This window comes from Neomonachus schauinslandi, chromosome 14, assembly GCF_002201575.2.
Source record: "Neomonachus schauinslandi chromosome 14, ASM220157v2, whole genome shotgun sequence".
Lineage (NCBI taxonomy): Eukaryota > Metazoa > Chordata > Mammalia > Carnivora > Phocidae > Neomonachus > Neomonachus schauinslandi.
The window spans coordinates 84,640,723-84,663,322 of NC_058416.1; the positions used below are offsets into that span (position 1 = coordinate 84,640,723).

General features: G+C 42.5%; 1 protein-coding gene across 2 annotated transcripts in view; it reads right to left on the bottom strand.

Moving 5' to 3' along the window:
• The window catches only part of IFT81 (intraflagellar transport 81), a 185,084-nt gene that overhangs the window by 160,899 nt on the left and 1,585 nt on the right, over positions 1-22,600 (bottom strand). The window lies entirely within an intron of this gene.

Genomic DNA, 22,600 nt, shown 5'->3' on the forward strand with positions numbered 1-22,600 from the left:
TTGAGCCCCACTCTCTCATCCTCCAAAATGGAGAGGGGTTGGAAACTGAGTTAACAACTGATTGTGCCCAAGTGATGAAGTCCCCCTAAAAATGTCTCAGTTATGAGATGTGGAGAGCTTCTGAATTGATGAACACATCTACATGCTAGGAGAGTGCTGTACCCCAACTCCCCTTGACTGGACAGGGACAAGCATCTGTGCTCAGGACCCTTTTGGACCTTGCCCTATGTACCTCTTCATCTGGTCCTTCGTCTGTATCATTATATCCTTTATAATAAACCAGTAAATACAAACAAAGGTTTCCCTGAGTTGTATGAACCATTTGGGCAAATGACTGAACCTGAGAAGGGGGCTATGGGAACCCCCATTTCTTAGCCAGTTGGTCTGAAGTACAGGCGACACCCTGGGACTTGCAACTGGCACCTGAAGTGGAGGACAATCTTGTGGGATTGAGGCCTCAACCTATGGGGTCTAGGCTAACACCAGGAGTTAATGATGCAATTGAATTATAGGACACTCAGTTGGTGTCTGTAGAGTTGGAAAACTGGTTGGTGTGGGAAAACTCCACAAACATTTGGTCCCAGAAGTATTACAAGTAGAGAATAGGAAAACGAGTTTTCTCTTAGGCACTCACTAGAGACCAATGATAGATAAGGTTGCTGCTGTCATGGAGATGTGAGGAGATGGACATTAATCAAATAACTCAAATGTAAATTTGCATTTTGTGAAGAGGATCATGATGAAGAAGAAAAATGATTCTCTGAGAGCCTAAAATAGGGGAATTTGACCATTTTGGGGAGATCAGAGAGGTCCTCCTTGAGGATGCAGCCCTTTAGCTAAAACCTGAAGGGTAAGTCCTAGATAACTAGGTGAATAGGGTAGGGAAGAGCATTCTAGGCAGAAAGATGAGCATGTGCGAAGGCCCCGGGGCAGAAAATGCATAGCAGGTTTATGGAACTTAAAGGAGACCTGGATGCCTACTGCATAGATAGTAAGGGGGAAGTAAAGCATGAGATAAGACTGGACAGGCAGGCAGGGGCTGGACTTCATGGAGCCTTGCGGGCCATGGCAAGGAGTTTGTCCTTATCCTAAGACCAATGGACAGCCATAGAAGTGTTTTAAGTAGCAGCCTGGTAAGATTATATTTGGTTTTTAAAAGATCGTTCTGATCACTGCATGGAGAATGAATGAGGAGTGGTGGTAAACAGTTTTAATTTTATTTCAGTCTTTCCCTACTCCATGAAACATTTGCCCCAAATATGCAGTGAAATGAACTGATTCTCTTTTCTCTCCTCCTCTTCATCTTGGGAAGTCACAGAAAGATCAGCCGCAGGAAAAAGGAAAAGCTTTAGGGTGCCTTGATTTTTAGAGTTATTTCCTGTCCCAAGTTGGTGGAGATGAGACCACTTAATGGTCTCACCAGGTCAGGGGTAGGAACGTGCCAAATCTAGAGACAAAGGGCAGTCAGCAGAGCTGCTGATGTATCTCACGCTATAGTGTACGGCCTAAAACTCAGGTCTAATATCACAGGCTGGCTTGACATCTGTTGAAATCAGGAGGGTCTAGAACAGCTTAACTGCAAGTTTCTCTCCCCAACCTACTCCCATGGAAAAGGTCACCTGGACAAGTACCTTCTTTAGCGAATGGAGCAGAGGCACTTACTGCTGACCCCTGAGTAATGGGTTTAAGTTCTCTGCCACCCATGGAATTATCCAAAAGACAATCATGTCCTCCTGTGGGAACCACAGGGCACCTCACCTTCTTGATACCGCAAAGCACGCCTGCCTCCCACCTGAGCCGAAATCCTACCACCTCTGGTTGTTCACTCTGCCCCGGAGCTCTGATTATGTGACTAATAAACTGCTGCCAATTTCACTTGTCTAGTGTTGGGTGTCATGCATTTGGCCATCTTCATGACTTTAGGGTGGAAATCCTTCCCTCACCAATGGGGTGAAGAGGAGGTGATTAAAGCACTCCTAATTCCAGGCCAACCAGGCACCCTGAAAAATTAAGAGGTTTGGCTTGGCTTCTGCACAGTCATTGTCTACACAAAGCCCTGACTCCTAGACAGAACCCATGAGAAACTGGGATCACCACCCCCTTTTATTCAAATTAGTCAATGGGTGCACTGGATGTGGTTTCACTTCCTGCTGCTTATATATTTCTTAACACATATTTTAATCCCATGCAGTCATCATTCTGGGAATCCCAAATGTCCCCTGACTCACTCCTTCTGCTCTCTTTTGAAGAGATCTAGACATCACTATTTTCTTTGGCTTTTACTGTGATCTTTCAGTTTCCTCTTTTCTAGTTGGGTTATAAGGGGTTATAAATTATGTTTCCAAAATAAATGATGATCCATGGAGAGGATTTTGCATTCCTAACATCCTTAGTTCCTCTTAATTGTCAAGGTCGCATGAGACTGAATCTTCTGGAATCAGCGGAGGAGGTACCCAATACTGACTGGCCATTTTAACGAAATAATTGCCACACTTGAGGCTTGGATGAGTGCTTAATGTAAGCCTGTTGAGTATAGTAAGTTATGAGTTATATTTTATTTCCCCAAGCAAAAAATAAGCTCCTCAAAGGCAAAGGACTCATCTTGGTTTGGGGTCGATTACGTGCCTATTCCAGCATGGTGGTGCAGTGAGAAAGAGACTCTGGAAACTGACCACCTAGAGTCAAATCCTGAGTCACTAATTAGCTAAGTGGCCTCCGGCAGCTTATCTAATGCTTAGAATCCTCAGTTGCATCTGTGTGTCTAAGCGTTGTTTTAAGTCTTAATTGTTGTAAGTGTAAATGCATGCAGAGTACTTTGCTCACTGCCTGTTACAGAGTAAGCACTCAATAAATGTTAGCTAATTGGGGGTGCCTGGGTGGCACAGTTGGTTAAGTGTCCAACTCTTGATTTCAGCTCAGGTCATGATCTCAGGGGCATGAGATTGAGCTCCAGGTCAGGCTCCAGGCTCAGCTCGGAGTCTGCTTAAGATTCTCTCTTGGGGCGCCTGGGTGGCTTAGTTGGTTAAGCGCCTACCTTTGGCTCAGGCCTGGATCTCAGGGTCCTGGGATCGAGCCCCCCATCAGACTCCCTGCTTAGCGGGGAGTCTGCTTCTCTCTCTGCCCCTCCCCCCTCTTGTGTCTGTGCTCGCTCTCTCCCTCAAATAAATAAATAAAATCTTTTTTAAATTAAAAAAAAGATTCTCTCCCTCTCCCTCTGTCCCTCCCACTTGCGCTCTCTCTAAAATAAATAAATCTTTTTAAAAATGTTAGCTATTGTTATTCTTTAAAGTTTTAACCATATGTCTAACTATGCTAGCTATTACTGTTATTTGGATGGTGCCTTAGTATCACTCCTAGACTCCAGGCCCATATATTTAACCACCTCTAAATAGTCCATTTAAATAGTTTAGAGGCAAATCAAATGAGTACAAAGGAGAAATCACTACCTCTGCTCTACCTCACCCACAGGTGCTCCTCCAGAAATCCCAAGCTCAGTTAGTAGTATTCCCATCAGCTCAATCTCCCAAACCAGAAATCCAAGTGACAGTCTCCACGTCCCTGTCCCCCTTCTTTGCCCCCATTCCATCTAATTTCATTAATTCACTCAGCAGACATTTACTGAGCATCCCGGCACTGTGCAGGTCCTAGGGATAAATAAGTGAACAAGCCAGGCTCTCCAAGAGGTTAGGTGCAGTGGGGAAAATGGGCAAGCAATGTATAAAGAAATGAGATGAGGGGCGCCTGGGTGGCTCAGTCGGTTGGGCAACTGCCTTCGGCTCAGGTCATGATCCTGGAGTCCCGGGATCGAGTCCCGCATCGGGCTCCCTGCTCGGCGGGGGGTCTGCTTCTCCCTCTGACCCTCCTCCCTCTCATTCTCTCTGCCTCAAATGGATAAATAAAATCTTAAAAAAAAAAAAAAAAGAAATGAGATGAGAACAGCTTGGGGTAAAGGGTATAAGAAAAACAAGCAGCATGCCATGACAGAAACAATGGGGTTACTTCTGATAGGGGTCAGGGATGGCCTCTCCGACGAGGTGGCATTTAAGCTAGATCCGAACGTCAGGAAGGAGCTGGCTGTGATGAGCTGGGGGAACAGAGGGACAGCAAGTGCAAACACTGAAGTGGGAAAACAAGTGAGCGTGTTCCAAGAACTGTCAGACGGCCAGTGTGATGGGGACATTTACAACACAGCCCTTGTCTTCTAAGTCTATCCAGGGAAGGACAAAGCCTTGTTTTCTTACTGCTTCGTGAACTGTGTGGGCCCATCTCATAACCAAAAGTGCAAAGAAAGGCGAAATCCGTATAGGCAAGAGTAACCACAGGGGGTTTTGTGAAGCTCTCGAGACACGAGTGGGTCCCCCAGATGAAGAGGCCGGACACATCGTCTGGCAGGAGGAGAAGACGCCCTCTTGAAGGAACAGCAGCACAAGCCAGGCCCAGAAAGAAATGAGTACGGTATGTGCTCAAATTGCTGGTAGACCTGGCTGACTCCCTAGAATGAGAAGAAAGTAGACGATGATGAAAAGAGACTGATGTGCAGAAAATCCTGGGGGGAAAAAAGGCGGAAGTGTTTGGACCAATTGCAAAGTCAAGATGGAGCCATTCTTGGGCTGACAGGGGACACAAGGAAAGTGGTGACTTAAGAACATCCTTCAGGCAGGGGCGCCTGGGTGGCTCAGTCAGTTAAGCGTCTGCCTTAGGCTCAGGTCCTGGGATCGAGTCCCACGTTGGGCTCCTTGCTCAGCAAGGAGCCTGCTTCTCCGTCTGCCTGCAGCTCCCCCTGCTTGTGTGCATGCTCACTCTTTCTCTCTCTCTCTCTCAAAAATAAATAAATAAAATCTTAAAAAATCTTAAATCTTAGAAAAAAAAAAAAAACCATCCTTCAGGAAGCCATGAGGATGTTGACAGGAGGGAAGCCCGTCGGGATCATAGAGGACTGATTCAGTAAGCAACCTGGACTACTAATTTGGTGGTGGTGACAGGAAGAAAAGAAAGAATCCAAGAAAGAATTTTGTTAAATTCCTTTAGGTCCAACAAAAGAGGGTTGGTCCAATAAATTATGGCACACTCATATAACAGAGCTGCATGCAGTAACTTAAAATGATGCCAAAGAAGGATAGCAAATGGTACTGAGAGATGTTCAAGACAGAACACATCTGCATAACATTTTTCCTTAAGGAGAATGTGAGACTTTAGTTAGAGCTCTTTTTTTTTTTTCCAGCAAAGATAGTATTTGTTAAAAACCTTTAATCCTGGGGCGCCTGAGTGGCTCAGTTGGTTGAGCGACTGCCTTCGGCTCAGGTCATGATCCTGGAGTCCCGGGATCGAGTCCCGCATCGGGCTCCCTGCTCGGCAGGGAGTCTGCTTCTCCCTCTGACCCTCCTTCCTCTCATGCTCTCTGTCTCTCATTCTCTCTGTCTCAAATAAATAAATAAAATCTTTAAAAAAAAAAAAACAAAAACCTTTAATCCTGAATGTACATTTAAGAAAACAAAGAAGAGGTGCCTGGGTGGCTCAGTCGGTTAAGTGCTGACTCTTGGTCTTGGCTCAGGTCCTGATCTTAGGGTTGCGAGATCGAACCCCACATCCAGCTTTGTGCTCAGTGGAAAATCTGCTTGAGATTCTCTCTCCCTCTGCCCCTCCCCCCCATGCTCACACACTTCTCTCTTTCAAATAAATAAAAAAATATTTTTTAAAGATTTTATGTATTTATTTATCAAAGAGAGAGAGAGCACAGTAGGGGGAGCGGCAGGCAGAGGGAGAAGCAGGATCCCTGCTGAGCAAAGAGCCTGATGCAGGACTTGATCACAGGACTCTGGGATCATGAACTGAGCCAAAGGCAGATGCTTAACCACTGAGCCACCCAGGTGTCCCTAATAAATAAAAATCCTTAAAAAAAAAAAAAAAAGGAAGACAAAGAAGGGACGCCTCATTCCTCACAGGAATATGCCATGGATAATGACAAATCAATTGAAAGATATCAGAAAAGGTCAATGGCATTTCCTGAAATCCAAAAATCAATATTAAAAACCATCTTTTCGATTTTCCCCACCATGGTTTGGGGAAGTCAATGAAGAAATGGCCTATGGTATGGCTGGCTCTCTGCCCACTGTTATGGGCTGAATTTTGCCCCCTCATGCCCATGGATGCATATGTTGAAGTCCTAACCCCCGTTATCTCAGAACATGACTGGATTTGGGGATGTAGTCTTCAATGAGGTAATTAAGGTAAAATGAGCTCTAATCCAATCTGACTGGTGTCCTTCTAAGAAGAGGAGATTAGGACACTGGTGCAGGGGGAAAATCATGTGAAGTTATGGGAGTAGACAAAGAGAGAAGCTGACACCTAGATCTTAAGACTTTCAGCCTCTAGAATTTGAGGAAACAGATTTCTATTGCTTAAACCACCCTGTCTGTGGTGTCTGTAGTGCTTCGTTATGACAGCCCTACCAAATACACCTCCCTTCTTTCTTTTTATGTTTTTTAAAAGATTTTAGGGGTGCCTGGGTAGCTCAGTCGTTAAGCGTCTGCCTTCGGCTCAGGTCATGGTCCCAGGGTCCTGGGATCAAGCCCCGCATCAGGCTCCCTGCTCAGCAGGAAGCCTGCTTCTCCCTCTCCTGCTCCCCCTGCTTGTGTTCCCTCTCTCACCGTGTCTCTGTCAAATAAATAAATAAATAATCTTAAAAAAAAAAGATTTTATTTATTTATTTGAGAGAGAGAGAGCATAAGCAGTGGGGAAGGTCAAAGGCAGAGGGAGAAGCAGACACCCCGCTGAGCAGAGAGCCAGATGCAGGGCTCGATCCCAGGACTCCAGGAACATGGCCTGAGCCGAAGGCAGACACTTAACCAACTGAGCTACCCAGGCACCCCTCCCTTCTTTATTTTTAATTGTGACAAATATATTTTGAATATAAGATGTAATGCATGGGCTTGATGGTTCTCCAAATACTTAAATGTGAAATTTCCATAGCATCCAGTTATTCCACTTCAAGGTATATGCCCAAAAGAATCTAAAGCAGGGACTCAAATAGCTACCTGTACATAAATGTCCACTGACAATCGCCAAAAGATGATAACAGCCCAGTGTCCACCAACAGATGAGTGGATAAACAAAATGGGATATATATATGCAATGGAATATTCTTTGGCCATAAAATGGGATAACGTTCTGATACATTCTACAACATGGATGAACCTTGAAAACATGATGCTAAGTGAAAGAAGTCAGACACAAAAAGCCACATACGGTATCATTCCATTTACATGAAATATCCAGAAAGGGCAAATCCATAGGGACAGAAAGCAGGTTACCAGACACTAGCAGAAGAGGGAAATGGAAAGTGTTTAATGGGTACAGAGCTTCTATTTGAGATGATGAAAAAGTTCTAGAGATGGATGGTAATGATGGTTGCCCAACATTGCAAATACACTTAATGCCACTGAAATGTACAACTAAAAAGTTAAAATAAAATCTGTTATGTATATTTACCACAATTTTTTAAATTGCCAAAAACAAAAACAAAAATAATGCATAAGCAACTGTGTGATTTTTATATTTTGTAGATACATATTTTTTTAAGATTTTATTTATTTGACAGAGAGAGACATAGCGAGAGAGGGAACATAAGCAGGGGGAGTGGGAGAAGGAGAAGCAGGCTTCCCGCGGAGCAGGGAGCCCAATGCAGGGCTCAAGCCCAGGACCCTGGGATCATGACCTGAGCCAAAGGCAGACACTTAACAGCTGAGCCCAGGTGCCCCATGTAGATATTTCTTTATAGCATTAAAAATATATACTTTCTTTGCAGCATTTAGACATTCTTTTCATCTGAGTCTCAAATGAAGGCTGAGGCCAGATTGCTGTTCAGATTTCCTCATACCCTCTAAAAGCATATAATGTGTCTTTTTTTTTTTTAAGATTTTTTTTTTTTTTAAATTTATTTGACAGAGAGAGAGAGGCAGCGAGAGAGGGAACACAAGCAGGGGGAGTGGGAGAGGGAGAAGCAGGCTTCCCGCAGAGCAGGAAGCCCGACCTGGGGCTCGATCCCAGGAAACTGGGATCATGATCCGAGCGGAAGGCAGACACTTAACGACTGAGCCACCCAGGCGCCCCTAATATGTGTCTTGTAAGAAAATATTCCAGTGGAGATCCCCAGCAGGGCCAGCAAGCCAGAAGAACTGTAACTGCCAAGGATTTGCAAGGAAGAAGGGATAAGCCCGTGTTTGGTGGATATAAATCTTATCTTTGGCTTTCTTACCGTGGAACTCAGGCACTGACCTTGCCTGAGGCATTGACTTTGCCATCCACCATCAGGGAAAAAAACGTCTCCTTTTCTGATGGGAATAACTCTACCTTCAACTTAAGATAAAGCACTCCAGGACAAGGTTCACAATGGCACCCTCTGTTGAGTCAGGCTCCTAGGCCGGCAGGCATCAAATGTGCACTGTGGCCATTCGATGTGAGGACTGCCTGGCACAGCACCTAGATTAGGCTTTGCTTGCTCAGGGTACATCCACATTTGCTCCCGGGGCGCCAGGAGAGCAAAGTGGCTTGGCCTCAAAGGACGGTGAGGTGGGAAACCCCGCATGCAGCCAGGCAGTGCCAGCGGGTAATTACCGAGTGTCTCTGTGATGTGGAGGCTTTTGAATGTGCCACAGAGGCCTCATCAAAAAAGGGCTGGGATGGGTCGTTCTGGAAATGAAGGTGGCGCCCCGGAGAATAAAGGGCGGTGAAGCTGCTGCCTCACAGAAACACATCCAAATGTCAACCTGAAGCAGAGGGGTAAAATTAGAGTGAGCAGAATGTTTTAGGAGAGGAAGGAGTCCCTGTGGGGCACTTACTGGAAATAAATCCAATCAATAAAAATCTAGATGTACAAAATCAGCACACAGTATGGGTGAAAGTGATTTTTGTTTTACAGAGGTGTTCCTAACAAGATAAGATTCCTTTCAATAAAATTTCAATGAAATTATATAAAAACGGAGTCCTCCTTTTTAGGAGCTTATCTATCAAAGAGACAGGATGTCCAGAGCCCGGGCTGCAAACAACTAGCTGTGAGAACCGTCGAGACTTCATCTCAGTTTTCTTATTTACGAAAGGAAAGGACAGGGCTAAATATGATCACTAAGGTACTTTTAATATCAAAATGATTCCTCCATTGTATAAAATGAGATCAGGGACGCCTGGGCGGCTCACTGGGTAAGCGTCTGCCTTCGGCTCACGTCATGATCCTGAGGCCCTGAGATCGAGCCCCGCGTTGGGCTCCTTGCTCAGCGGGGAGCCTGCTTCTCCCTCTGCCTGCAGCTCCCCCTACTTGTGCTCTCTCTCTCTCTCTGACAAATAAATAAATAAATAAAATCTTTAAAAAATCAAATGAGATCAATTTGTACTTGACATTCAGCTTATATAAACTGCTTAGCACAGCACCTGGTAAGTGGTCAATGAATGTACTGTGTTAGTTAAAATCAAAAGTCCATGGGGCACCTGGGTGGCTCAGTTGGTTAAGCATCCGATTCTTGGTTTCAGCTCAGGTCCTGATCTCAGGGTCATGAGATCAAGCCCCATACTGGGCTCCACGCTCTGTGGGGAGTCTGCCTGGGACTCTCTCTCCCTCTGCCCCTTCCCCTCACCGCCCCCCATGCGTGCTCTCTCACTCAAATAAATAAATCTTTTAAAAAATAAAAATAAAATAAAAAGTCCATACCATGGCCTCTGAGGCCCTGCTTGATCTGGCCCCTGACTTCCTTTCAGGATCTTAGCTCACTTTACTCTCTTCTTTGCCCACTACACTCCATTCATACTGCCCTCTTTCTGCTCCTGGGACATACCAAGTTTATTCATACCTCAGGGCCTTTACACTTGCTATCTCTTCTGCCTGGGATCCTTTCTTCCTAGATTTTCAGAGACTTGGCTCCTTCTTGGAATTCAGATCTCAGCTCAAATGTACTTCCTTAGAGAGGGCCTACCTTGAGCTAACAGACATATAGAGAATTCAACACCCAGGGGCGCCTGGGTGGCTCAGTCGTTAAGCGTCTGCCTTTGGCTCAGGTCATGATCCCAGGGTCCTGGGATCGAGCCCCGCATCGGGCTCCCTGCTCTGCAGGAAGCCTGCTTCTCCCTCTCCCACTCCCCCTGCTTGTGTTCCCTCTCTCGCTGTGTCTCTCTCTGTCAAATAAATAAATAAAATCTTTAAAAAAAAAAAAAAAGAATTCAACACCCAGCCCTGAATGCACATTCTTTTAAGATGCACATGGAACATGTACAAAAGCAGACATGAATTGCTTCAATGATCAATATGATACAGACTAGGTCCTCCAACTGCATTTCAATGAAATGAAAAATTCAGTTTTTAAAGATGGATTTTAAAACTATTTGGAAACCAAGTAACACATTGCTAAATGACTTTTGGAATGTGTAAAACTGAGTGATAATGAAAACAGCACATGTCAAAACCGGTGGGACACAGCAAAAAGCACTAATTTAAAGGGAAACATATAGCTTTATATACATTTGTCAGGAAACAAGGAAGGTTAAAAAAGGTAGGAGCCAAGCATTCAACCTGAAACACTGGAAAAGGAGCAGCAGAATCAACTAAAAGAAATAAGAAGGAAATAATAACTATCAGGGCAGAAATCAACGAAATAACAAATAACTGAGACAACTAAAAAAACGAAAAGCTGGTTCTGTGAAAAAAAGTAAAAAGACAAATCTTGTCAGAGATGTGTGGCTAAGAAAAAGAAAGCAAATAAACTACAGAACATAATGACAGTCACAACAGAAATTTTTTTAAATATAAAGAGAATTATAAACAACCACGGGCTAATAAATTTGTGTGGCTTTCTCTGACTGCCCCTACTTATTATTTTTATTGTCTGTTGCCTGTCTCCTGACACTGGAATGTAAGCTTCTTGAGGCAGAGATTTTTGCCTATTTGGTTCCAGATAAACGCTACATGCTGAATAACTATTTGATGAATGCACAGATGAATGTCCCCAGTAAGCCAGCACAATCGAGGTCAGGTTAAGTTCTTCCCAACACAGATGTTTTGGTTTGTCTTCAGCAGATTTGCCCACGTACAAGGACAACTGCAAAGGAATCCTGGCAAAGGTCTCTGGAATCTGATCATGCCAGTGACACGGTGTTACCACACCCTGGTTATTTTGGGAGCCAATCAAAGAAACTATGAATTTCTGGCTCAGCAGGCCACAGTTGTGCACACATCCTGGGTATGAAGAATAACAGGAGGGAAGTCAGTTTGGTGGTCCCACAAGAAGTTAAACATAGAATAACCATATTACCCAGCAATTCTCCTCTTAGGTATATACTGCAAGAATCGAAAACAGAGACTCAGACTATCTGTGTTCATTGTAGCACTATTCACACTAGCCAACGGGTAAAAGCAACCCCAATGTCCATCAGCTGATGAGTGGATAAACAAATGTGATATATCCATACAACAGAATATTACTGGGCCATAAAAAAGAGTGAAATATTGATGCATACTATCATGTGGATGAACCTCAAAAACATAATGCTAAATGAAAGAAGCCAGACATAAAATGTCATATGTTGTAGGATTCCATTTACATGAAATATGCAGACTAGATGAATCCACAGAGACAGGGAGCAGATTGGCAATTGCCAGGAGCTGGGAGGGAGGGGGAAATGGGGAACTGCTGCTTAATGGGTGTGGGGTTTCCTTTTGGGGGGGATAACAAGCGATCTGGACCTAGATAAAGGTAGTGGATGCACATTATGTGTGTATTAAATGCCACTGAGTTGTTCACTTTAAAATAGTTAATTTTAGGGGTGCCTGGGTGGCAGTCAGTTAAGCATCCAACTTTTGGTTTCGGCTTAGGTTGTGAGATCAAGCCCCATGCTGGGCTCCGTGCTCAGCATGAAGTCGACTAAGACTCTCCCTCCCTCTCCCTCAGTCCCTCACGCTCATGATCTTTCTGCCTAAAATAAATAAATAAATCTTAAAAAAAAAAGTTAATTTTATGTTATGTGAATACACATACATACCATACACAATACACATCAAATGAACATTTGGCCAAATGGCTGAGTGCTAAAATCAATAACCACAGCCCAATATCACTGCCATAGAAAAAATCTATTGCCACTGCCAAGAAAAAATCTGAAGATTTTCCAATGGTTTGTTATTTCAATTTTATTACTGTAGTTTACTAATCAGATTTTAAAGTTTGATTTTTATAATATATGAACATTGATTCCTTAGGATTGTCCCTGTGATTGCTGCACTGAACATCTGGATATTAATTAGATGTTCACTTTAAACGGTTCAAAGGTAGAGAGAGCTAAGATACTTTTGGCTGCTTTGCCAGAACTGGGCACTGTTGATAATGATGTTGCCATCAAATTATCAAATTTTCCTTTCTTCTAGATACTATATCAACATAGTAAAGACATGTCCTCCTCAAATTCTGTACTTGAAAACTGAGTTGATGATGATGATGTAATTTCACAGAAATGATCCCATAAACTAAAGCTCTGCATACTGCTTGAAGATACTTTCTGAATATTTTTAAGAGTAAGTTACAGATTTTCTTCACTCATATTTTAAATTTCTAAAATCTTTAGGCCTTTATTCTTCTAAAAAAAAATTATACTTATTTTAGAGAGAGAAACAGAGGTGGTAGAGGGGCAGAGGGAGAGGGAGAAAATCTCAAGCAGGCTCCCCACTGAGCATGGATCCTGACACGGGCCTTGATTCCACGACCCTGAGATCATGACTTGAGCTGAAATCAAGCTCAACCTACTGAACCATCCAGGAGCTCCTAGGCCTTTTATTCTTATTCAAATTATTACCTAGTCACCAAAAATCTCTCCTAATAGTCTGTCCATCAATTTTTTTATTAAACTTTTTGAGAGTTCTTACTTATTATTTTGGAAAATAAAATCGTTTCAATCATTTCACTTTAGTTATAAATCTAAATGTGTACTTATTTTATTTTTTTAAGATTTTATTTATTTATTTGAGAGAGAGAGAATGAGAGAGAGAGAGAGCACATGAGAGGGGGGAGGGTCAGGGGGAGAAGCAGACTCCCTGCTGAGCAGGGAGCCCGATGCGGGACTCGATCCCAGGACTCCAGGATCATGACCTGAGCCAAAGGCAGTCACTTAACCGACTGAGCCACCCAGGCGCCCCTAAATGTGTATTTAAACTACTGATAAAATTTCAACATATAAAGAACCTAAGGAGACTTTTTTCATTCCAGTTACAACTAGAACGCTCACCTACATTCAAAAGTGAGTATTAACGTATTGACAACATTGCAATAACAAGCCTCATTCACACTGCCAACATCTATGCTCTGACTGGAGACCATGGTTACTTATGTAATCCCACATTCATGATAGCATACAAGTTCAGAGAGGCCAGAAACGATGTTGAAATAGTCATATGACTACTTGGGTTTCCAGAGGCTGAGACCAAAACCAAAGCCAAATGGCAGATTTGGGCCAAAGAGAAGGCTGAGGCCACTGGGTCCCACCCCTAATAAAGAGGCTAATTGCAAGGAGCAGGAGACGAGCCTTCTGGATAATTCTCCGGGCAGGAAAGGCAACATTTATCATCAACTGACCCAAAGAAGATGTCTGCAGTTTATCACCCCACTTCCCATTTAATGTTCTACTAACAGAAAAATGATAAAACCAGAAAAGGGGAAGCAACTGAAAAGATGCCACCCTCCACAAACACTTCCTCTTGGTTGAGCTAACCCATAGGGCATACCACACACCTCATGTATCTCAACACGGCTCACATCACATATACCTAACACTTGAGAGTTGTCAAACTACTCAGATGTACAGTTGTCAGGGACCACACTTAAGGATAGAAAAGACCTGGGAAAATCCCAAGAGAAGGCTTTGCGGTTTGCTTAAATGAATTTAGAGATTATTGTTATCTGCATCCAGACAACAGAAATTCAGAATGTTATTATCAGGTCGATGTTTTTGGAGTCTGACGAGTCCTTTCCTCTGCGCTTTCGTTCTCCCTTAACCACCAATTATTACCAAATCTCTTATGACAGACGGGGGCATAATAACGAAAAAAAGGCAACATTTTCAGAGTATTTCATCAAACACTAATGAGACTGAGCTTTTACTCAACTGTAAAATAGGGTTCTAAGTATCACTCACTCACATGTAGGTGGTTTTTGGAATAGAAAGTGCTATTTCTTTTGCCAAAGAAACCTGGATTCCATTGTGTTGGATTTAGATCTGCTAGAGACTGTTCACTGGCTAAAAAAATACAATAATCATTGCGGGCTGGGAAAGATTAACACATAGTCTGTATATTTCAGAAAACTGTCCTCACTAGAGAACAAAGTTGGGTTTTCATTATGAGACAAGTCACATAAAAAGTACACCCTTGATGCTTTTTGTTGTTGCTATTGTTCTTTTTCATTTTTATTCAGACTTCCAGGTAAACTTGAAGTTGTTTGATGTAAAATCAGGAAAAGTCAGGTTAGAGGCTACATTTCTTAGAAAGCGTCCCTGCTTCTTGCAGTAGCCCCTCTGTTTTTTAACAGATCTAATTCAAGTTTAGCCAGTACAAGTCTCTTAAGAGTGAAGCTTGGGGTGGACTGGCGGGGGGAGGGGGACGGCGTGTGGTAAGCCATGTCAGTGGCCCGTGGGGGCCTGGCTCAGAATCCATGCTATCGTGAGCCTTCCTGAAGCTAGTTGACTTAGTCCTCTGAGGGTCACCAACTCATCCTGTTTGCCAGGGGGCTTCCCCAGTTTTAGCACTGAAAATCCCATCCCAGGCAAACCGAGATGGTTATCACCTAAGGATTTACCTCCCTTGCTTTAAGTTGTACCATACACATCCTGACTGGGATTCAAATCATTGTAAACTTTTCAAGTTAAACATACGTGCTTTGCAGCCTTTGTCTCTTTACATCACCTACCACAGTATCTTTTCCTACCACTGAATAGGATTCCCACCTAGTTACCACAAAACCCTTAAATGAGGCAAACGTTTCTACTCTTAAAAATCTTTATTTTTCCACTTATTTTTTAAGAGAAAAAAATTCAAATTCACACAAATGGTCTTGAATTTTTTTTAAAGCTCTCATTTTGTTTGGGTGAGAAATTTTTTTTTTCCTGTGCTTATAAAACTTGTTTTGTTGGGGGATAATCATTTATCTAATTGAGTTAGCTTTGCACTTCTCCCTCAAGCCCTGGTCCCTTGCCACGTATTTGAGTGTACACAGAAAAACATACACCAAAATCCTCCCAGAAGGAAACAAACCAAACTGTCCCGAGATTACCGACTAAAGTCATTGATAGTAAATAAAATTCTTTCTAGCTTAATCTGAATTAAGAATCTTATGTTCATAATATTTCTATGGAGTTAGTAACTGTATTAGTTTCCTATTGATGCTGTAACAAACTGCCACAAATTTAGTGGCTTAAAATAACACAGATATATTATTGTATAGTTCTGGAGGTCTGAAATCCAAAATGGGTCTTGTAGGCTAAAATCGAGGCCTTGGCAGGGCTGCATTCCTTCTGGAGGCTCTAGAGGGAATTCTGGAATTCCAGGAGGAAAACCCACCTGTTGCCTTTTCCAGCCTCATTCCTTGGCTCATAGCCCCTAGCTAGCAATCTCATCACTCTGACCTGTGCGGCTGTTGTCACAGGCCTTTTCTGACTGATGCTTCAGCCCCTCCTGTCCATTTTTTAAAGGACCCTTGTGAATACGCTCACCTGGATAATCCAGGACAATGTCCCCATCTCAAAACCCTTAATCACATTGGCAAAGTCCCTTTTGCCACAGAAGGTAACAAAGTCCCAGGTTTCTGGGATTAGGATGGGTATCTGGAATGGGGGGCATTATTCTGCCTCCCACAGTCATTAAGACACCATCTTAGAAAGTTACCAGATTTGACACTAATGGGACCATATCTCTGGGTCTTATTTTCCTGAGTCTGTTGTATAATCCTTCCAAATATTTAGAATCTAATAGTTTGTAAGTAAATTTGAAAAGATAATTGGTTACATTGTATGCTAATGTCAGGGAACAGGACAAAACATATGGGGTTCCACTAACTATCATCTCTACAAGCAAGATTTCTCCCATTTCAAGTTGACCCTCATAATCCTCATTATCCCTTACTCTTGGTACACAGCAGGTAATAGAACGATAAAAACAATCCCACATAACATTAGACAATGATTTAGAGCAAACAAAATGACTTTACAGCATTTGAAGGCTACGTAATGAAATAGTTAAGAGCAAAGATTCTGGAATCAGACAAACGTGGACTCAAATCCTGACTCTACTGCTTGTATGGGCTCTCAAAGTCTGTTGTACTCCTCAGTGCCTACCTCATGCTTTGTGGGAGACTGAATGAAATGAAGCCTAGAAAGCATTTAACAGTGTCTTGGCTATTGTTATTACTGTCATAAAGACAATAGCATACTTGACACAATAACACTGATCCCCATTTGACATATAAAGAAACACACTGCCAAGAAGTTACCAGCTTGGGCGCCTGGGTGGCTCAGTTGGTTAAGCAACTGCCTTCGGCTCGGGTCATGATCCTGGAGTCCCGGGATCGAGTCCCGCATCGGGCTCCCTGCTCGGCAGGGAGTCTGCTTCTCCCTCTGACCCTCCTCCCTCTCATGCTCTCTGTCTCTCATTCTCTCTCTCTCAAATAAATAAATAAAAAATCTTAAAAAAAAAAAAGAAGTTACCAGCTCTAAGGATGCACAACAAGTAAATAATCATATCCCAGTGTCTGGCACACAGGATCCATTCCTGAATACCTTGTTTTCAGTGACAGCAGACCCAGTCCCTACAGGTCGATCGATCTCACAACTGCCCCATCACCTCTTGAGTTCACAGCTCTTTCCCTTATCCATCCCCTACTCTCTGCTGTCTTCCAAAGGGTGTGGTCTCCGAGGTCTTTTTTACGTCTTGTTTACATCTGAAATATCAAATGTGCTGGGATTTCAAAACACAGTTATAGAAATAGATCCAGTTCACCTGCAAGAATATCATATTTCCCATTTTCTCCATTTCAATACTGTAATCCCCCCCCCCCACTGAATGGGAGAAGACTTTTGCAGAGCATACATCTGATAAGGAATTATATCTAGAATACATAAAGAACTCTTAAATTCTAAAGAGGCAAATCACTCAATTGAAAAATGGGCAAAGGATCTGAACAGGCATTTCTCCAAAGATGCACAGATTGGCCAATAAGCACATGAAAACTCAGTATCATTAATTATGAAAATGCAAACTAAATATATATACAGACATCTACATGTATATACATATTTGAGTGTGGAGAGATTACAGTGCATATTAATTTCTTTCAGGGCTCCTAATGAGATTTTAGAAAACATTTCCTGCTAAAGGGACACTGGGTCGGATAGGGTTGAAATCCACTGATCTAGCATGGAGGATTATCTGTGATCAGTACATGGCCTATTAGAGAAGAGTCAGGATTTTTTTTCTTCTATATTCCATAACAGCTTCAGTCTCAAGGACTCCCCAGGGAAAGAAACAGCAAAATTATAAAATAATTTATTCCTACTTTTGCTACCAACTTATTTATTTAGGGGATATGCTGTTTCTTTTTTTTTTTTTTTTAAGATTTTATTTATTTATTTGACAGAGAGACACAGCGAGAGAGGGAACACAAGCAGGGGGAGTGGGAGAGGGAGAAGCAGGCTTCCTGCCGAGCAGGGAGCCCAGTGCGGGGCTCGATCCCAGGAGCCTGGGATCATGACCTGAGCCAAGGGCAGACACTTAACGACTGAGCCACCCAGGCGCCCTGGGATATGCTGTTTCTGGAGGTATATATAATTATACATTTGGACTAGATGTACCTGTCATTATGTTATACAATGATGTATTTCACAATGTCTATGTGCCAGATAAGTGAATCTTACATCTTTAAATGTCTGAACATTTCATTTAAACATTTTTTTTCCATTAAAGATACTCCTGAATAAAGAACACAGCTTCATCTGATGAGCCTTTCGTGGCTCACGACCACTGTAACATCATTCTTACCGTGCTATAACCAAATGGTGCCCTCAGGTGCACTGAGGTCAGCCACCACAAGCCTCTCAAATAAGTGGTCCCAGACTGATGAGCTTTTTGGAGTTCCTGGCTCTGCTTTTCACAGGGACTTGCTTTTATGGGCTATTAATTTATTACTGCTCTTCGTGTTGGTGGCTTCGGGCAGGGCCTCCCACCTTTAATTCACTGCATTCACACAAATATTTAATGCCCACATTACCAGTGACAGTACATTTTTCACCTCTGGGAACCTAGTACCATAGCCAAAGTCTTTTCAATTCTAAGTTTCAAAGCCTACTAGCTTAAGGGGGAAAAATGAACATTTATTATCAGGGTATGGGGGCAAAAGCGAAACAAGGGTGCAGAAACAGGAAACAAACTCGGCAGAAACCGAAGAGGCCATTTTCTTAGTCACTCTCACCTCTGTGTCCCTTTGCCCATCTTTTCATTCTTTTGTTTCTGCAGACTCCCCTGCTGAGCTTCTCCCTGGACACGACTCTGCCACAACCGGAAGGTTATATCAACTCAGTTCTAGTCATTTGCAGAGTGCCACAGTACCAGAGGAGAGAATCCGACTGGCCCTTTTGGGTTAGGTTCCCTATGTGGTTCAATTGATAAAGTCACATAGTATAAAAATGGCTGCTGGGGCCACATCTGTGAGGGAGGGGCAGTTTTCGGAGGAAGAGTGTTGTGGTAAACTGGCTTACTGTGCAACGGAGGAACCAGATGATCCAGCGTTAGAACTTAATCTAAATTAAAAATAAGTTCTGTGCAGGTACCTGGGTGGTACAGTTGGTGAGCATCCTACTCTTGGTTTCAGCTCTGGACGTGATCTCAGGGTCATGAGATCAAGCCCTGCATCAGCTCCTCACTCAGCGCAGAGTCTGCTTGAGATTCTCTCTTCTCCTTCTCCCTCTGCCCCTCCCACTCGTGTCCTCTAGCTCTCTCTAAAATTTAAAAAAAACAAAAAAAAAACAAAAAAACCAAAGCTCAGCTCTGTGTAAGGGTCTGAGGTGCTCCCCTCTGAAGAAAGAACCTGAGGTTTGGCCCCATTATTGTGTACACACATTGTTTTTTCCTGAGGCCTTGACTATCTACTCCCTGTTTTTCTTTTTTTTTTTTTTTTTTTAAGATTTTATTTATTTGACAGAGAGAGACACAGTGAGAGAGGGAACACAAGCAGGGGGAGTGGGAGAGGGAGAAGCAGGCTTCCCGCCGAGCAGGGAGCCCAATTCGGGGCTCGATCCCAGGACCCTGGGATCATGACCTGCGCCGAAGGCAGACGCTTAAGGACTGAGCCACCTAGGCGCCCCTTTTTATTTTAATTTGATACGATTCACACACCATAAAAGCCACCCTTTTGAAATGTACAGTGCAGTGACTTTTAGGATATTCACAAGGATTCTGCAACTATCACCATTATGTAATTTCCGGAACATTTCCTCACCCCCAACAGAACCCTCATACTCATTAGTAATCAATCCCCATTGTACTTTGCCCCAGCCCTAGGCAACCACTAACTGACTTTCTGTCTCTATGGATTTTCCTATTCTGGACATTTCATATAAACAGAATCATAGAATATGTGGCCTTTTGTACCTGGCTTCTTTCACTTAGCATCATGTCCTCAAGATTCGTGCACACTGCAGCATGTATTTACGGCTGAGTAACATTGCATTGTCTGGACATAACACATTTGTTTTTCCATTCATCAGCTGATAGACATTTAGGGGATCTCCACGTGTTGACTATTATGAATGATGTTGTGAACACTAATGCACAAGTTTTTGCATGAACATATCTTATCAATTCTCTTGGGCATATAGTACACCCAGGAATGGAACTGCTAGATCACATGGTGATTGTGTAACATTTTGAGGAACTGCCAAACTGTTTTCCAAAGGGGCTGCACCATTTATTTTTCCCAGCAGCAGTGTATGAGTCTTCCAATTTCTCCACAGCCTTGCCATCTTTCTGACTGTCCCTTGTTTTAATTGTACCCATGCTAGCAGATGAAGTGGTATCTCATTGTGATCTTGATGCACATCTCCCTAGTGAGTGATATTGAACATCTTTTTATGTTCTTTTTTTTTTTAAGATTTTATTTATTTATTTGAGAGAGAGAGAGAATGAGAGAGAGCACATGAGAGGGGGGAGGGTCAGAGGGAGAAGCAGACTCCCTGCCGAGCAGGGAGCCCGACACGGGACTCGATCCAGGGACTCCAGGATCATGACCTGAGCCGAAGGCAGTCGCTTAACCAACTGAGCCACCCAGGCGCCCACATCTTTTTATGTTCTTATTGACCATTTGTGTATCTTCTTCGTAGAAATGCTATTCAAATCTTTTGCCCATTTTAAATTGGGTTGTCATTTTACTGATTAGTTAGAAGAGTTAAAGAACTCTTTGTGCACCTGGCTGGCTCAGTTGGTAGAGCATGCGACTCTCAATCTCAGGATCATGAGTTCAAGCCCCACATTGGATGTGGAGCCTACTTAAAAAAAAAAAAGAAGAAGAAGAAGAAGAGTTAAAGACTCTTACTTAGGATATTTAAGATACTAGACCCTTATCAGATACATGTTTTTATTTTTCACATACTGTGGGTTGCCTTTTCATTTTCTTGACGGTGTCCTCTGAAGCACAGAAGTTTTAAATTTTTTCTATTTTTCTTTTTGTCACCCACCTGTGCTTTTGGTGTCATGTCTAAAAAACCACTGACTAATCCAAAGTCACAAAAATTTACACTTATGTTTTCATCTGAGTCTTGCAGTCTTGCTCTTACACTTCAGTGTTTGATCCATTTTGAGTTAATTTTTATATATGGTAAGAGAGACAGGGGTCCAACTTCATCATATGCATGTGGCTATCCAGTTGTTCCAACACCATTAATTGAAAAGACTATTCTTTCCTCATTGAATTGTCTTGGCACCTTTACTTAAAATCTCATTTTTTAAAAACTAAACTCCCATGGTTGTTCAGTAACTACACTGAGTCAAACATATGACAAATATGCAACTGAATGTGATTAAGATGTAGGTATGTGAGGTAACAGGGTGATGGGTATTAAAGAGGGCATGTGTGGTGATGGGCACTGGGTGTTATATGCAACTAACAAATTGTTGAACAGTACATCAAAAACTAATGATGTACTGTATGTCGGCTAATTGAACATAATAAAAAAAATCCATGCAGCAGCTTTGTAAGATAAAAAAATAATAAAATAAAGATTTTATTTATTTATTTGAAAGAGAACACACAAGCATGAGCAGGAGGAATGGCAGAGGGAGAGGGAGAGGGAGAAGCAGGCTCCCCACTGAGCAGGGAGCCAGGCGTGGGGCTCCATCCCAGGACCCCAAGATCATGACCTGACCTGAAAGCAGACATGTAACCACCTGAACCACCCAGATGCCCGCAAAGGAAATCTTTCAGTAAGTATAACAAAAATCAGACATAACAAAAAAGAATTGGCAGCAATTTTTCTTTCCTAATAGGACTTAAAGTAGGGAAACTACCTCTGTAGGGAGAGTTGGGACTCCCACTTTTTGCTTTATCCAGTTCTGTATTGTTTGAATTTGTTACAAAGAACGTGTTTTACTTTCCTAATTGAGATGGTCTTTCAATCTTTATAAACAATTGTTTAGGGGTACCTGGGTGGCTCAGTCGTTAAGCGTCTGCCTTCAGCTCAGGTCATGATCCCAGGTCCTGGGATCGAGCCCCACATTGGGCTCCCTGCTTGGCGGGAAGCCTGCTTCTCCCTCTCATACTCCCCTTGCTTGTGTTCCCTCTCTCGCTGTGTCTCTCTCTGTCAAATAAATAAATAAATCTTTAAAAAAAAACAAAACAATTGTTTAACTTCAAAAAAAAGAAAAAAAAAGATGTAGGTATGTGAAAAGTCCCAGCTGTAATCAGCATTTACTTTCACTTTATACAAACTAAGATTTCTCTGGCTAGTACACTGGGTATATTCACTATCTTGACTGTGGTGATGGTTCCATGGGTGTGTGTGTGTGTGTATATGTCAAACTTACAAAATTGTACACTTTAAATAAGTGCAGTTTTTTTTATGTCAATTATACCGCAATAAGCTGTTTTTAAAAACAGATAAAGGGCAAGAACATAAATGAAATAACTTTCTTTTCCTAATCATTTTTCAAGATCAGCTTCTCTCGTTGGTCCTGAGGATATAATACCAACTAGTAGTTTAGAAAAATTTATTTATACGTTTCTCCTACCTGCCTTGTTCCAAAACACAAGCAAACCATTTATTTTTTAAGATTTTAAGTAATCTCTACACCCAACATGGGGCTTGAACTCACAACCCCAAGATTCAGAGTCACACGCTTACCAACTGAGCCAGCCAGGCACCCCCAAAACACATGCAAACCATTTAAATTCAAGATTTGTAAGGCTGGGACCATCTCATTACTGTGGGATAAATATTAACAAGAGCTGGAACTGAGTTTGGCTCTTAAGGAAAGAATTTTTAGGTCCCCTTCCAATGAGAATTTAGCAGCTATATATTCCTTTTCTACATAGAA